Here is a 14234-nt window from a genome sequence, read left to right as displayed (position 1 = left end):
AATAATATTTCATCTTATCCACAAATGATAGAATGCAAAACATTTATCCACAAGATATGGTTGTGTTTTCATTTTTTTAAATATAAGTGTATCATAAATGCTAAATATATGTGTTCATTATTGCTTCAAAGGAATCATTCAGTTGAGTCACTGCTGAGTCAAAGTATATCTCTTAACTTTGAGTTACAGGTTTTGTAAGTAAGAATTTAGAACTTTGGTAACTCTCCATGCCTATTTTTGTGCTTCACCAATCAAACATCACTGAGTAGGCTTCTGTGCACTGCAGCTGAACACTCAGGATAATAACACCAACACATGCAAAGCCTCTGCTATAATCCTGCTATGCATACTGTAGGTTGAGTACCACTCACTGATTTCCTTTTATGATAAAGTCACCCACCTAAATGATCAAGGGATCATTACATCTGATGTAATCTTTTTATATTTCAGTAAAGCTTTCAATACTGTCTCTCACAGGATCCTTCTGTACAAACTGTCCAGCACACAGCTGGATAAACACATCATGGGCTGGGTGAGAAATTGGCTCACGGGTCGAGCACAGAGGGTGATAGTGAGTGGGGTGACATCAGACTGGAGACCTGTCACTAGTGGGGTTCCACAGGGCTCTATTTTGGGCCCTGTGCTCTTCAACACCTTCATAAATGGCTTGGATGCAGAATTGGAAGGGATAATAAGCAAGTCTGAGGACGATACAGAACTGGGAGGAGCTGTTGACTCCCTTGAAGGTAGGGAAGCCCTGCAGAGAGACCTCAACAAATCAAGAGGACTGGGCAATAACCAACCGTATAAAGTAAAAGAGGGGAAAGTGCTGGACTCTGCACGTGGGATGGAGCAACCCTGGATGTACAGACTGGGGAATGAGAGGCTGGAAAGCAGTGCCATGGAAAGGGACCAGGGGAATCCTGGCTGATGGCAAGTTGAACATGAGTCAGCAGTGCTCTGGCAGCCAGGAGGGACAACTGTGTCCTGGGGGGCATCAGGCAAAGCATCGCCAGCCAGTCAAGGGAGGGGATTGTCCTGCTCTGCACTGGGGTGGCCTCACCTTGGATATTGTGTACAGTTTTGGGCACCACAATTTAAGAAAGGTATTAAGCTATTAGAGAGCATCCAAAGGGCAATGAAGGAGGTGAATGGCCTCGAGGGGAAGCTGCATGAGGAACAGCTGAGGTCACTTGGTGTGTTCAGCCTGGAGAAGAGGAGACTGAGGGAAAATCTCATTGCAGTCTACAACTTCCTCATGAGGGGAAGAGGATGAGCAGGAACTGATCTCTTCTCTGTGGTGACCAGTGACAGGACCCAAGGGAATGGCCTGAAGTTGTGTCAAGATAGTTTTAGGTCAGATATTATAAAGAGGTTCTTCACCCAGAGGGTAGTTGGGTGCTGGAACAGACTCCCTAGGGAAATGATCATGGCCCCAAGCCTCCCAGAGCTCAAGAAACCTTTGGACAATACTCTCAGGCACATGGTGTGACTCTTGGGGATGGTCTTGTGCAGGGTTAGGAGCTGGGCTTTGATGATCCTTGGTGGTTCCCTTCCATCTCAACATATTCTGTGATTCTCTGATCAAACTTCCTCAGAGCAATGAAAAAAACATTTTGGTGGAAAATTTCTACCTTATGTAACACAACTATTCACTTTGAAAGTTGTTCTTACCCACTGCTACTATTATTAAATAATTTTTAATTTTCACTGCATCATTGTATAGGACCTCAGATTTGGATTAGATTCTACCATACTTGCCACTGAAAACCATAGATGAAAAAAGAACTTCTGCCCTAAGGAATTTTAAAGATAAGCTTTTTTCACTATCTCATGGGTAAAGTTGCCAGTTATTCTTCAAATCTACTTATCTGAGAATTGTTTAGCCTGCAAAAATTGACATGAAATTAGAACAGTATAGAGGAATGCAATTACAAAATAGTAGCTCAGATGAAAAGGGAATATGGATATGAGACATACAAAGGATTGCTCACGACAATTCACTACCTTGCATGTGGAACATGGTCCCAAGAAAAATGGTAGATCTTCAGAAACAAAAAAAAACAAAACCAAAAATCCCCCACAAAACTAACCAACCAATCAACCAACCGAAAAAAACCCCTAGAATACTAGATAACAAACTGTGCAGAGGCAGGTATTTCACAGATATAGATGCAAAAGGTATTTTCTGATATTATAGGTAATTTCCATCTCTAGACTCTCTGATTTTTTTTATTTATTGTAATACATTTCAATTAGTTAACAAAAATAGGCAGTGCACATTAGCCAGTAAATTTCAAAGCCCTACTTTTACCCACAGAGAAACTGTGAGACTTCTGTGTTCTCTTTCCAAAGAAAGATAGCAATATTGTAGAGAAACTACATATAAATGCTTATACATCCCACAACTAAACAACAATATATAGAATATATACCAGCTCTAAAATGTGTGTAGTGATAAGTCATGCAACTAAGATGTCGCTTAAAGAAAATTAAGGATTTCAGAGGTGTAGCTTGAAGCTCAGAGACTGTACTCAAATGTCAGGGCACGATCATTTCTTGAATGTGTCAGACACTAGTTCTCACAGAAGTACAATGAGAACAAGGATTGTCAGGTCAAAGCCTTTCTGCAGATACTTCTGTTTAGCTATGAAAAGTATTTAGAAATTAAAGATTGTTCTTTTTTTACTGTTGGAAAAATAATGACTATTAGCTCATTAGTGTTTTATATATTGTCTTTGTCATGACTCTTATATTATTTCCATAGGCATTTCATTCAACAGATAGAAGTACCTTCATAAACAATGCAACTGAAGGCATCCAAAAATTCAGTATAAAGTAAGGGACCGCTACTCCCAGACCACTCTGGGAAAGGCTAGAACTTCTGTAAATTACAGGTGGTGATACAGGAGCAAAACATTATTGAAGGAAATGTTTAGATTCACAGAACACCTACCTTACACAGACCATTCTGCTGATCTGAGTGTAGTTCTATTGTGACATTTATGGGGTTTATGTGCCAGATTTGGATGACAGAGGACTGAGAAATTAAAACCCCCAAACCCTAGCAGCACAATGATACATAGCAAAAAAATGTATTGCTAACTTATACATAATTCTTTGAGAAATCTCATGCATTAATGCCTACATACATACTCATTATATGTTATCTTCATACAGATGACTATTCTGTGCACTTCGCAATCGCTAAAATTTGTGTTTAGCAACTAGAGGCAGATTCATTTCATACAACTTATTAGGAAAAAACATGACGAACAAAGAAAAACAACAGAGCTGAGTTTTGTGTGGTGACCACGTAGCAAAGAATCCAAGAGGCTCATAGAACTTCAGAATTTTGCAAATATCATAATTAACTTAGCTCTTTGAGCTTTGTTTTCAAATTTAACAACATACTTACATGACGAAGGGTACACTACTTCAGTCTGTCATTTTTGCCAAGGCCTCTTCTGCACTGGATACCATCTAGCCATTTCATTAACATTAGTTAGTAAGAATCTTCAAATTGGAAATATCCCAATAGAGAGTAAATTAGTGCACTGAGATGCATTTATTGTTGTAGCCAAATGCAATATTTATTAGTATTAGCAGTATTCTTGTATAATACTTATAAAAGAAGTGGAACTACATTAAGCATGAAGCCACTAGATTACATTAAAAATAGAAATGAGTTTAAGCTGAAAAATCTGGCATTTAACAACCTAAACATTATCAATGTCTAGCTGCCAGACTTTAGTTTGGCTTTTTTTTATAATGGATTCTTTAGCAAGACTTTATCATATTTTTTGATCCGAAGTATTGTCCATATTTTACACCTTGGAGATTACCTGAAAAAGAGATAGAAATAAGGACAGCAATGTTTATGTCATAACATCTACACTTTAGTCCAGTCTAAATCTATTCTTATGAATGTTATTGAGGTCATGACTCCTACTAGAAAGGATGTTCTGTGTTGTGAGATGCTTGCCTTCCAGCCTCCACAAAATTTGCAATAATTCTCTTAAGGCTTCAAAATGGTGAAGTAACTTGGTAGCAACCAACATTATGCCGATAGCTCCCAGAGAAAATTTTGTTTCAGATTTCACATTTGTGAAGCACTGTGACACAACCTTAGGTTTAAATTACATTTTATAGAGTTCTCAAGAAAATATCAAAGGTAGTCTGATATACTAGATAATATTATATTTATCTTACAGCTGGCTAAGCTTAGTTGCTCAGTAATGAGGGTGTTGTCTGGGGATGCCGCAGGCCTACATATCATTTTGAACTTTTCCGGGGACCAATTTCAGTCTCTGGGCACAGTCATATTGCACAGCTTGTTCATCTAGGCTGCTGCTTTTGCAAACTAATGGCAGCACTATATAACAGGAAAACAATTGTATCAATCTGCTAATATCTTCCTTAATTCTTTAAAAATTTTCTCTTTTAGTGTTTATTCAGAGTTGGCTTGGTATTGTCGTTAGACTAAAGTCATTTAATAAAAGGCAGAGAACAGAAAATATTTTTTCCCTAATTAAATATTTACTACTAACATCTGTGACTATGGTATAACTCCTGGTTTTTTTAAAGCCTATCTCAGAAATTTTATCTTCACTTTGGCTCTGTAAATTGCAGGCATTTTTACTGCTATTGAAGTAGTTGTATAACCAAAAGCAAATGTCCACCTATTTCTCCAAAACAGCTCCTTTATATCGAGAGGATTTAGGTGCAGTCAGATTGCTGAAGAATAAAGAATTGCTGAAGAATTGTGATGGAAAGCAGATATTTGTTCTTTGATGGCTTTCCTCTGATGGAAATAGAACCCATTGGCAGACTAAAATGAAAAATATGTGTCTTGTTTTCCAGGTGTGCAGGAGTGTTTATGGTCAATATAACATCAGTGATGAAATATGGGAAATACATAATTTTTCAAGGAAGTTTACGAGAGAAAAGGATTCCACAATACATATCTTCTGTTCTCCGACAGGCATATAAAATATCTCAGAATACTATTTTCTTCCTGATTTAGACAAAAATTGCTTGTCTTGGTCTACTTTTTGTTTTAAATTATAGGTGCTTTGAACGTTTTTGCCACTTTCTGCAGTTCCTTTTTCTATTCCTTTCCCTCAAAATCAATCTTTACTTACTCTTAATTTCAAATATAAAATATAAATGAACATTTATAGTGATTTTCAAAGTAAAATAGGTTTTTCGTATTTATCATTCATGATAATATTCCACCAAAAGATGATGGTTAACTTTAAGATTCAAAATTTGAGATTGAGTTATTATCTAACCATGCAAAATAATGATAGTACAGGGAAAAAAAGGGAGGGGGGAAAGAATGCTATGGTGTTCAGAATGTAAAAATTAAATGATTGTTTTGTGCATAGGCCTATATTTCATTCGGAGGGCTGGGTATAAGAAGTGAACCTGCATCTTTTTGGCAACGCAGAGTACCGAGTGTCCAATTCAACCAAACAATTTGTGTAAACAAAAATTTGATTTTATTGATAGTTTTGTAAAACCATAATCTGTATTTTGTGAAGAAGCGGGCAATTTAGAGAGCTGATGGGAAAATGTTAATTTCTAACATTTAATGCATCTGAAAAAAATTTTACCAGAAACAATGGTTAATGTGTTCACAAATTTCTTTGCAGGATATATGATGCTTTAAATGAATGAAGTCAGACCTGTCCAGAACCTGTCTCTACTGGCTGCACACACAGAAGGTTTGCTCCGTAATGCTACACCAAATTATTGTAAATTGCCTTTCAGCTCCTTTCAGCTGATGGTGGCTTCAAGCTGTTACAGAACATTTAGAAAGTATGATCCACGCTTTCAGTGGGATTATCACACTCAGTATGGATAGGTGCCTTGTAAGCAAAGAGAAAACAAGGAGGTGAGATTGGCAGAAATTATCACAGAATCACAGAAACAGTGTTGGAAGGGCCCACGAGGATCATCAAAGTCCAGCTCCTGGCCCTGCATAGGACCAACCCCGAGTCACACCATGTCTTTGAGAGTATCATCCAAATGCCTCTTGAACTCTGTCAGGCTTGGTGCTGTGACCACTTCCCTGAGGAGCCTGTTCCAGTGCCCAACCACCCTCTTTTTCCTAATGTCTAAACCTCCCCTAGCACAGCTTCATGCCATTCATTCCTTTGGGTCCTGTCACTGGTCAATAGAGGGAAGAGATCAGTGCCTGCCCCTTCACATCCCTTCCTAAGAATGTTGAAGACTGCAGTGAAATCTCTCCTCAGCCTCCTCCTCTCCAGGCTGAATAGACCAGGTGATCTTAGCCACTCGTTGTACAGCTTCCCCTCAGGGCCCTTCACCATCTTTGTAGCCTGACAACAGAGGCAGAACAGGGAGCTAGAACGGAGAGCGAGGCAAGGCCCTGCTTGTGAAGCTGAAGCAGAGCTGCTGTCCAAGAGGGAAGGTCCCTGACAGTGTCATTGACAGGTAGTAGAAGATTTCACTTTGATATCAGGGAACCAGAATGACCAAGTGCTTCCTGCTTCCCACTGGCAGCCCCAGTGAACACCATCAAGTAGAACACACTGGGTGTCTTGCTCATGCTCCCAGTTCTGAAGAAATCATTCCTTCAAAATTCCCTGGATGGTACTGCATCAGTGAGCCTTTACCACCTCATGATACCTTGCATGACCCTCCAGATATAGTATCTAATGATGAAAAGGAGCATGGGAAGAAGAAAGGAAAATTTAAGAAAGAAAAAAATAGAAGGATTTCACTGGACAGTTCCAGTGATGATGCTGAAAGTCCTGCAGAGTTGAAGCAGTGCGAGATAATAAATGTCTTTCAGAAACCCAGCTGTTGAAAAAAAAAAAAGAAAATAATTTTGAAACAAAAGAGAAACCCAAAGATGAAAACCACAAGGAAGACAAGCATAAGGTAGATAAACATAGAGAAAAGAAGTCAAAAGACTTAACTGCAACAGATATCGTAAAACAGTGGACAGAGAAGAAGAAAAAGAAAAAGTTAATTCAAAAGACAGAAATATCTCAAGTGGATGTTCCAAGTTATAGATATGTGTTTGGCATTCATCTGATGCGGTAAACAGGACCATGGTGTATAATGGCACCCTCCTGCCAGCAGTTTTCCATAATGTATAGGTTTCATAGAGAAGTATGGCATGAAATGTGAAGGCATCTACAGAGTTTCATGAAAAAAATCAAAAGTTGTTCAGCTAAAAGCAGCTTAAGACAGAAGAGTCTCCTAAACTGGAAGAATACAAGTCCACTACAGTAGCCAGCTTGCTAAAACAGTACCTATGACAACTGCATGAAAATTTGCTTACCAAAGAGCTTATGCCCCACTTTGAAGATGCCTGTGGATAGAGCACAAAAGCTGAGTAAGTTTAGGAGTGCCAGAGGCAGCTGAAGGAGTTGCCAGCATCTAGCTATCTTCTAATGTCTTGGATGATTATGCATACATACGATGTTGCAAAGGAACTGGAAACAAAAATTAACATCCAGAATATTTCTATAGTGTTCAGCCTTACTCTTCAGAAAAGTAACCATGTCCGGTATGTATTTTTTATACATGTTCAAGAATTCTTTGGGAATGTGACTCTAAAGGATGTGACCAAACCTCTTCACTGGTCAAATATGGCAACAATGCCAGCACTTCCAGAAACATAAGAAAGCATCAAAGAAGAAATGAGGTGACAGGAGTTCCTGCTGAACTGTTTACACAGAGATTTGCAGGCAGGGGTGAAAGACTTGTCCAAAGAAGAGAGATTCTGGAAGGTGCAAAGAATCTTAACAGCTTTCCTCTTAAGAGGAAACTAAGAGAAGCTAAGAGACAGGAGTGTTAAACAAAGATTTCACAATAAATTGCTAGTCTTTCAAAGGAAGATGTCTCCAAAGAAGAGATCAGTGAGAATGAGGAAGTTATAAGTATTCTGCTTGCACAGGAAGATGAGATTTTAATAGAACAAGAAGAACTGCTGGCAATGGAGCAGTTTCTGCAGAGACAGGTTACCTCAGAGAAGGAAGAAATTGATCATCTTTGAGAAGAAATAGCTGAAATTTGAGCAAACAATGAGCAGCAAGTAACTAGCTGCATGGCTGAAGTGAAACTGAGGAATGTTCTTCTGAGAGTGAAAGTGGAATGAAGATGAGAAGGAACTGCAGGTCATCATGGAAGATTTTCAGAGTCAGAATGAGGAACTGCAGTTAAAGAACAATCACCCGAACCAAGCAATTCACGAGGAGCAAGAGTCTGTCATAGAATTGCAGGTACAGCTTCAATTACTTCAGTGAGCTAAATCAAAGCATGAGGTGCAGGAAGAAGCCAGAAAAATGTGGGGATGTTTCTCAGAAGTAGAGAGACAGTGTCCTGGAGATAAAAGCAAAGAGCAGCCAAAGCAAACAATGAGCAGCAAGTTAAGCCATCGCCAAGTGAACACAGGACAGAAACTCCATTTTGATCTTGGCTATGCATTAAATCACAGAGTCAATGAATATTCTGAGCTGGAAGGGACTCAGAAGAATCATCGAGTCCAACTCTTAAGTGAATGGCCCATGCCGGGATCGAGCCCACCACCTTGGCGTTATTAACACCATGCTCCAACGTACTGAACTACCAAACTCTGCAAATTACTGTAATTTGGGTCAAACTGAATAAATTATTGTTTGCTAAGTACACTCTGTAAAGAAACTTTTAAGCCTGGAGACTTCTGTCTCTAATACTTGTGGCTTCTACTCATCAGACGCAGGCGAGTTTGGAGAGGCCAGAAGAGTTTTCCAGTTAGTATCAGGTTATTTCAAGACTGGTTCCCTTCAGGTGATTTAAAATAATTCAGTAACAGGGTTTTTTTAAACCAAAATTATTATTTGCATTATGATACTTAGCTTTCTGTGAGTTTGTAGGAGGTGTTTCAAGTTACACCAAAAAGCACCTGCATTTTAGAACCCATTCAATGTTTAATTTTTTCCTTCCATTTCAGATTATGGCTATGACTCATTTCCTGATGGAGGTGTTTTCTTAATTTCCAAAGCTAGGTTTGTATTGTCATTTCATGATTAACTTAAGTTGGTTGCTGTTTGTTGTTTCTTTTAAATATGTTAATCAACTCTACAGTGTGCAAATTACCCTTAAAATCATCATTCAATGCAAGAGAAAATTGCCCACTCAATGTGTGCTTCCCCCAGAAAATACACCCTGAGCCAAGATGATGTATGAGAAAAGAGAAGAATAGGAGATTGTGTATCAGACACTTCACGGAAAGGCAGCTAGTCATCTGATTGATTCTTGTGGGCTTTTCTTGGTACAGCAACATACAGTCCTTTAATTAATTACTTTTACACATATTATGTACAGCTTAATTTTCATAATTGCACATAATTGTAACCTTTTTGGTTTTATTTACAGTAGTAAAAAAAAAAAAATCCCTTCTTTCCCTCTCCAGATGATTTAGCATCTGATTCTCTTTTCAGTGAGGAAGACTTCAGAAAAAGCAAAATTTCAAGTTTATACGGTGAAGGTACTTAAAAAACATACAAACTGACACCAACAATCACATTCTATGATCAAGGCTGACACCTGATCTCATTTACTGTGATGTAGTCATCAAATTTCATCATCTATCAGGCTTGTAACATTTGCAGCTTTCCAAGCAGAGGACAGCACTCAGGAGAAGATCTTAGCTTTGGAGTTGGGCTGGGGACACCCCAAATGGGAACCAGTCGTTATGGTGCCTCCCATGGGCTGGGAAATCTCAGCCTGCCTCTCCACTTGCACACATTTCACACCCCCCTAATTTTGCAGAGGCCTCCAGTGAGCAGTTTTGTGAGAGAAGACTAGACACCCACCCGTTTGAAGTAAATGGAGACAGTAAAAATAGACAGATGTTTCTGGAGCTCATCTCTGCAGTTTCCAGCCATCCCCAACACACTCTAGAGGAAACAAGTGACAGTAAATTAATTATGCGGGTAGGTGAGAAGGGTAGCACGTTTTTGTAACTGGATCTAGATTCTGTGAGGTTACTCTATGATCGCTGCATGCAAATTAAAAGAGTTGCTGTAATAAGCAATGGTCTGAAACCAAACAATTGTTCGTTTACTAAAAAATAATTAATATTCATAAATAACGTTTTGACGGGGTTGTTGCAGGGCTGTTGCATAACTATGTGGTTATAGTTTGAGTAGCACTCCAAATCAAAAAAATGACTGAGAATTTTATTCAGCTGAACATTTTATTCAGCTCAAGAAGTGTACATAACCGTGGCAAACCTAGAATATATATACATACTTTTAAAATATTACAATCTTCCATGAATCAGTTATACATTGTATTTCTTCCATCTTTTCTTATTTAAATATCATGCAGGTAGGGATGCCTTCAGACATCCCGAGATTTGAAGGTTTGTGAGCTGACATTAAAGAACAAAAACAAAGCACCCGTGCCAAAATTTGCAATTCTGAGCAAAGGCAGCATGTGGCATGAATGAATTATTCTGACTGAAGTCCCTGCTTGTTTCTGCAGATGTAGGATGCCCTGCATGAAAACTTGGAGGGTAAAGTGTAAGTGATTGCCTGGTTTTGGCAACGATGAGGAGGCCTTTCTCAGTCTAGATAATGAGCCCATTTAAATAAGTTAATTAAATTCCTTGGAGCTTTTTATAGAAAGATAAGTAGATGGCATCTAAACACTGTAAAGTCAGAAAGAGGATATAACAAAGCAAAACCATTATAGAGGTGTCATGAGAAATCTGAGGAAATCTTATACTGACATTCTGATTTTATTGTACTGAAAGAAAGAAGACCAGAAACACAGTGTGGAAAATTGCACAGCCTAGGTATTTGTAGACTTAAGTACTTTGTTTCAATAAGTCTAATTATAAGGATGTCTAGAGCTATTGTTATGTTCATGGTATTTGAGTGACATCAGTTTAAAATGTGTACCACTCAGAAAAGCACTTAAAATGTGTTAAACTTTAAACAATTGAACTCTTTAATTGTAGTCGGTGCAGTAACTGAATGCTTCTGTCAGGCAGATGTTCAATCATGTTGAATCAGACTTTTCTTGTTGCTTTTCAGTAGATTGCACAGACCAGCAATGTTTTAAGAAAATTCAACAAAACTCAACCACATTGTTGAGTTAAAAAACAATGAAAGCATCAGTTGCCACTGGCATGGCTTTTCTTAATATTAAGAAACAGAATACCATGGGACTGTTAGTGCTTGCAATGAATTCCTTATCAACTCCATATAACACAACTGCAGTATAATAGTTCTTGACAGTTTATCCAGATGGCAGGAAACACAACTTAGTGTTTCCTGTCACAGATTATAAGGAAAGGAAGACATATACATATTCAGTTTTTTGGATTAACCTTAGTGGTGGACTTGGCAGTGTTAGGTGTGTGGTTGGACTCAGTGATATTGTCATTTCCAACCTTAAATGATTCTATAATTTTGTGATTCTATATTTTTATTTTTCTATCTCCATTTTCTTTGTAAATTGGTCAGGCTTCATCACTAAGTCATATCCCCAAGCATGGGGTTTTTAACTACCTCCAGGCTTCCCTGGGCAGCCACCATTTTTCTAATCTGTTAAAAGTGTTAAATGGAAAGCAGAGCTCTAAAACTGGGGAAAGTGCCTCAAAGTACTTTGAATCTAACAACCTCAACACAGAAAAGAAATGGCTTCTCCTTAGGTACAGCTCAAAGTCTTCAATGTCAATACATTGTACAGTGTTATGAGTTTAGCTCAGTAGGTTAGAGCATGGGGCTGAGACTGCCATGGTTGTGGGTTCAATCCCTGCAGGGGCATTTCAGAGTTGGACTCAATGATCCTTATGGGTCTCTTCCAACTCAAACTATTCTGTGGTTTCGAGCAAGATTTCAGCAGTCCTTTGGTCTACCTGTCACATGTTTATCATTGTGTGCTGGCCAGAAGGTAACTGTTAGCAATGATGGCTATCAAGTTTCAGTTTTATGTGTAGCCTCAGAATCTGAAATATTTATTTTAAAGGATTTCTGTACAGGCAACCTCAAGACAGAAATGAGACAGAAGCAGTAAGAAGAGCATTACTTGTAAAAAAATTAATAATATCCTTATTTGGTACTTACACGCTAATCTACCATTTCAGAAGTCTTCCCTGCTGTTTGATGTATAAATGTCCATATGATTATTTCCTGTTCCACAGTAGGTGATGAGTAGAGAGTCTACCTGGTAGCAACACTTCCTCTCAGCTGGAGAAAAAAGAAGGAGGAAAAACTTCAGGAAGCACTTCTGCTTGCTGTGCAAGGATTTCCCATCTGCTAGCAAGAAGAAAAACAGGGAGAAGAAATAACTGACACAAAAGGAGCAACAAGCGAGGATAAGTCTGCTGGTTTTCTAAGTATGGACTCTTTTGCTATTCCACTGGAAGCAGAGAACAGTATTTAACACAAGTGGCTACTGCAGCTTCATAAATCCAGCTCACACAGGTAATATATCTATCATGGTGTGTATATATAGTAGAAAAATCAAATCACTCTGAAAGACATCATTTTAGCTTTAAGTGAGAAGGCCTACTCTAATGGTCTCTACAACTGTATCATTTTTAAGAACTTCTTCAAAGAGAAAGCCCTTATGACAGAGGTCTGAGGACAAGAAAAATAGTGCTAGAAAGAAGCTAGGGAATTAAGAAAATGACTTCTGAAATCCCCATATTCATTCTTCCCAAATGAAAATGTGGGTTGTCATTAACAACATAGTCTAAACTATACTCAGAGATATCTCTATTTACAATATGTGTGTGTTAGCAAGTAATGAAACATCTTAACATATAAATAACTGACTAATTGCTGGATTGTTCTGTGACATGTGGAAATCAAGACTAAGAGGTGACATAGTAAACCAGTATAGATCTGCTATCTCTATGTCAACATATTCAGCTACAGAGAGGCAGATGAAAGAAAGTGAACTTTTTCCAAATGATCAGTGATCAGATCTGGGTTTTTTTCCTACTACTTTGTGGTAGCACGAATTTCATAGTACAAAACTTCTTTTTACCAGTAGTACCAAGTCTGAGCCTGACAGCACTGTGAGTGGTGGGTTTGACACTGTCTGAGGACCACATGCATCTCCAAGGCTCAAGAAAATTTCTCAGTGACTCTTCTCGTTTCTGATGGGAAATAGTTAATTTCCAAGAAAAAGGATTTTCACCAAGTAACTTCGTAAAGAACCGGGCTGTATTTCTCATGGAAGTCACCAGATGGTAGTAGCCCAGCCATTTAGGTTTGTATGCAAATTGTTTTAGAAAAATGTTTAAAGTAATCTATAGCAAAAAAAAAAATGGAAACTAAAAAACTGGAGAGCTGTGATTACTACTTCTGTTTTACAAGCTGTTTATATTTACTCTAATTTTTACTACTTCCCTTTCCTCATTTCAGTCTTCTTTGTCTTCCACTTGTTATATGTAGCTGTTTAGGAATAGTAGCAGTCAAGTGTGGGTGGAGAACTTTCTATTCCACCTGTATTCAGGCTGGCCAGGTTGAAACCAGCTCTTGTGCAGAGACTGTGTAGCTACGTTAATGATGAAATATATGTTAATATACTGTGACCGTGACAAAGACTCTGTTTCTCAGCAAGCAAGCTGAGATACTCAGCTTCCAAACAGGGCTGGGCATGCCCATCATGCATTGAGCTGGCAGCAGTAAAATTTTCTCTCACATATGCCCATGGGTAGCTCCTCTGCCTTTTTTCAAGGGCTATGGGTTCAAACTAGACATTTCTCTGCTACATTTATGTCTAATGCTGGGCAGCTCTCAGCCCTTCTTGTGTCCAGACTGGCCAAACTTCCCCAACAGCCCAAGTCTGTGTCTGACTAAGTATGAGTGGAGACCAGCTCTGATATGCTCCGATACCCTCTGATACTGGCAGGACAAGTGCTTCTGTGCACCTCTAACACAGCTCTGTAGAGCTTTGCTTTGCTTAGCTCTACTGTTCTGGTAATCCTGCCTTCTAATGGAAGCAATCAGTGTGGTTTTGTGCCATGGACAGATTTTTTTTTTGCCTTAAGCCCCTCCTATATATAAGGGAAAGAATATTATGCTACTTCATTTATAGACAAAATGTCTTTAAAAGGGGGGATAATAGGAGTAAAGTAAAAGGAAGAGTTTGCATAACAGATTTTATCTACTTACCTGCCTATTTCAGGATGAAATTAGTTTTACATGTCCAGAGGAACATTTAATTGTAAAACCCATATAGAAAAATCC

The 14234-nt window shown here is 38.5% G+C and overlaps 1 pseudogene; it reads left to right on the top strand.

Moving 5' to 3' along the window:
• The first annotated feature begins 6354 nt into the window (after window positions 1–6354).
• On the top strand, window positions 6355–9853 carry LOC135407389 (ralA-binding protein 1-like; annotated as a pseudogene).
• The last annotated feature ends 4381 nt before the right edge of the window (window positions 9854–14234 follow it).

The sequence above is a fragment of the Pseudopipra pipra genome, chromosome Z, assembly GCF_036250125.1.
Source record: "Pseudopipra pipra isolate bDixPip1 chromosome Z, bDixPip1.hap1, whole genome shotgun sequence".
Taxonomy (NCBI): Eukaryota; Metazoa; Chordata; class Aves; order Passeriformes; family Pipridae; genus Pseudopipra; species Pseudopipra pipra.
The sequence above is the reverse complement of the archived record's forward strand: the minus strand, read 5'-3'. Positions and strand labels throughout refer to the sequence as shown.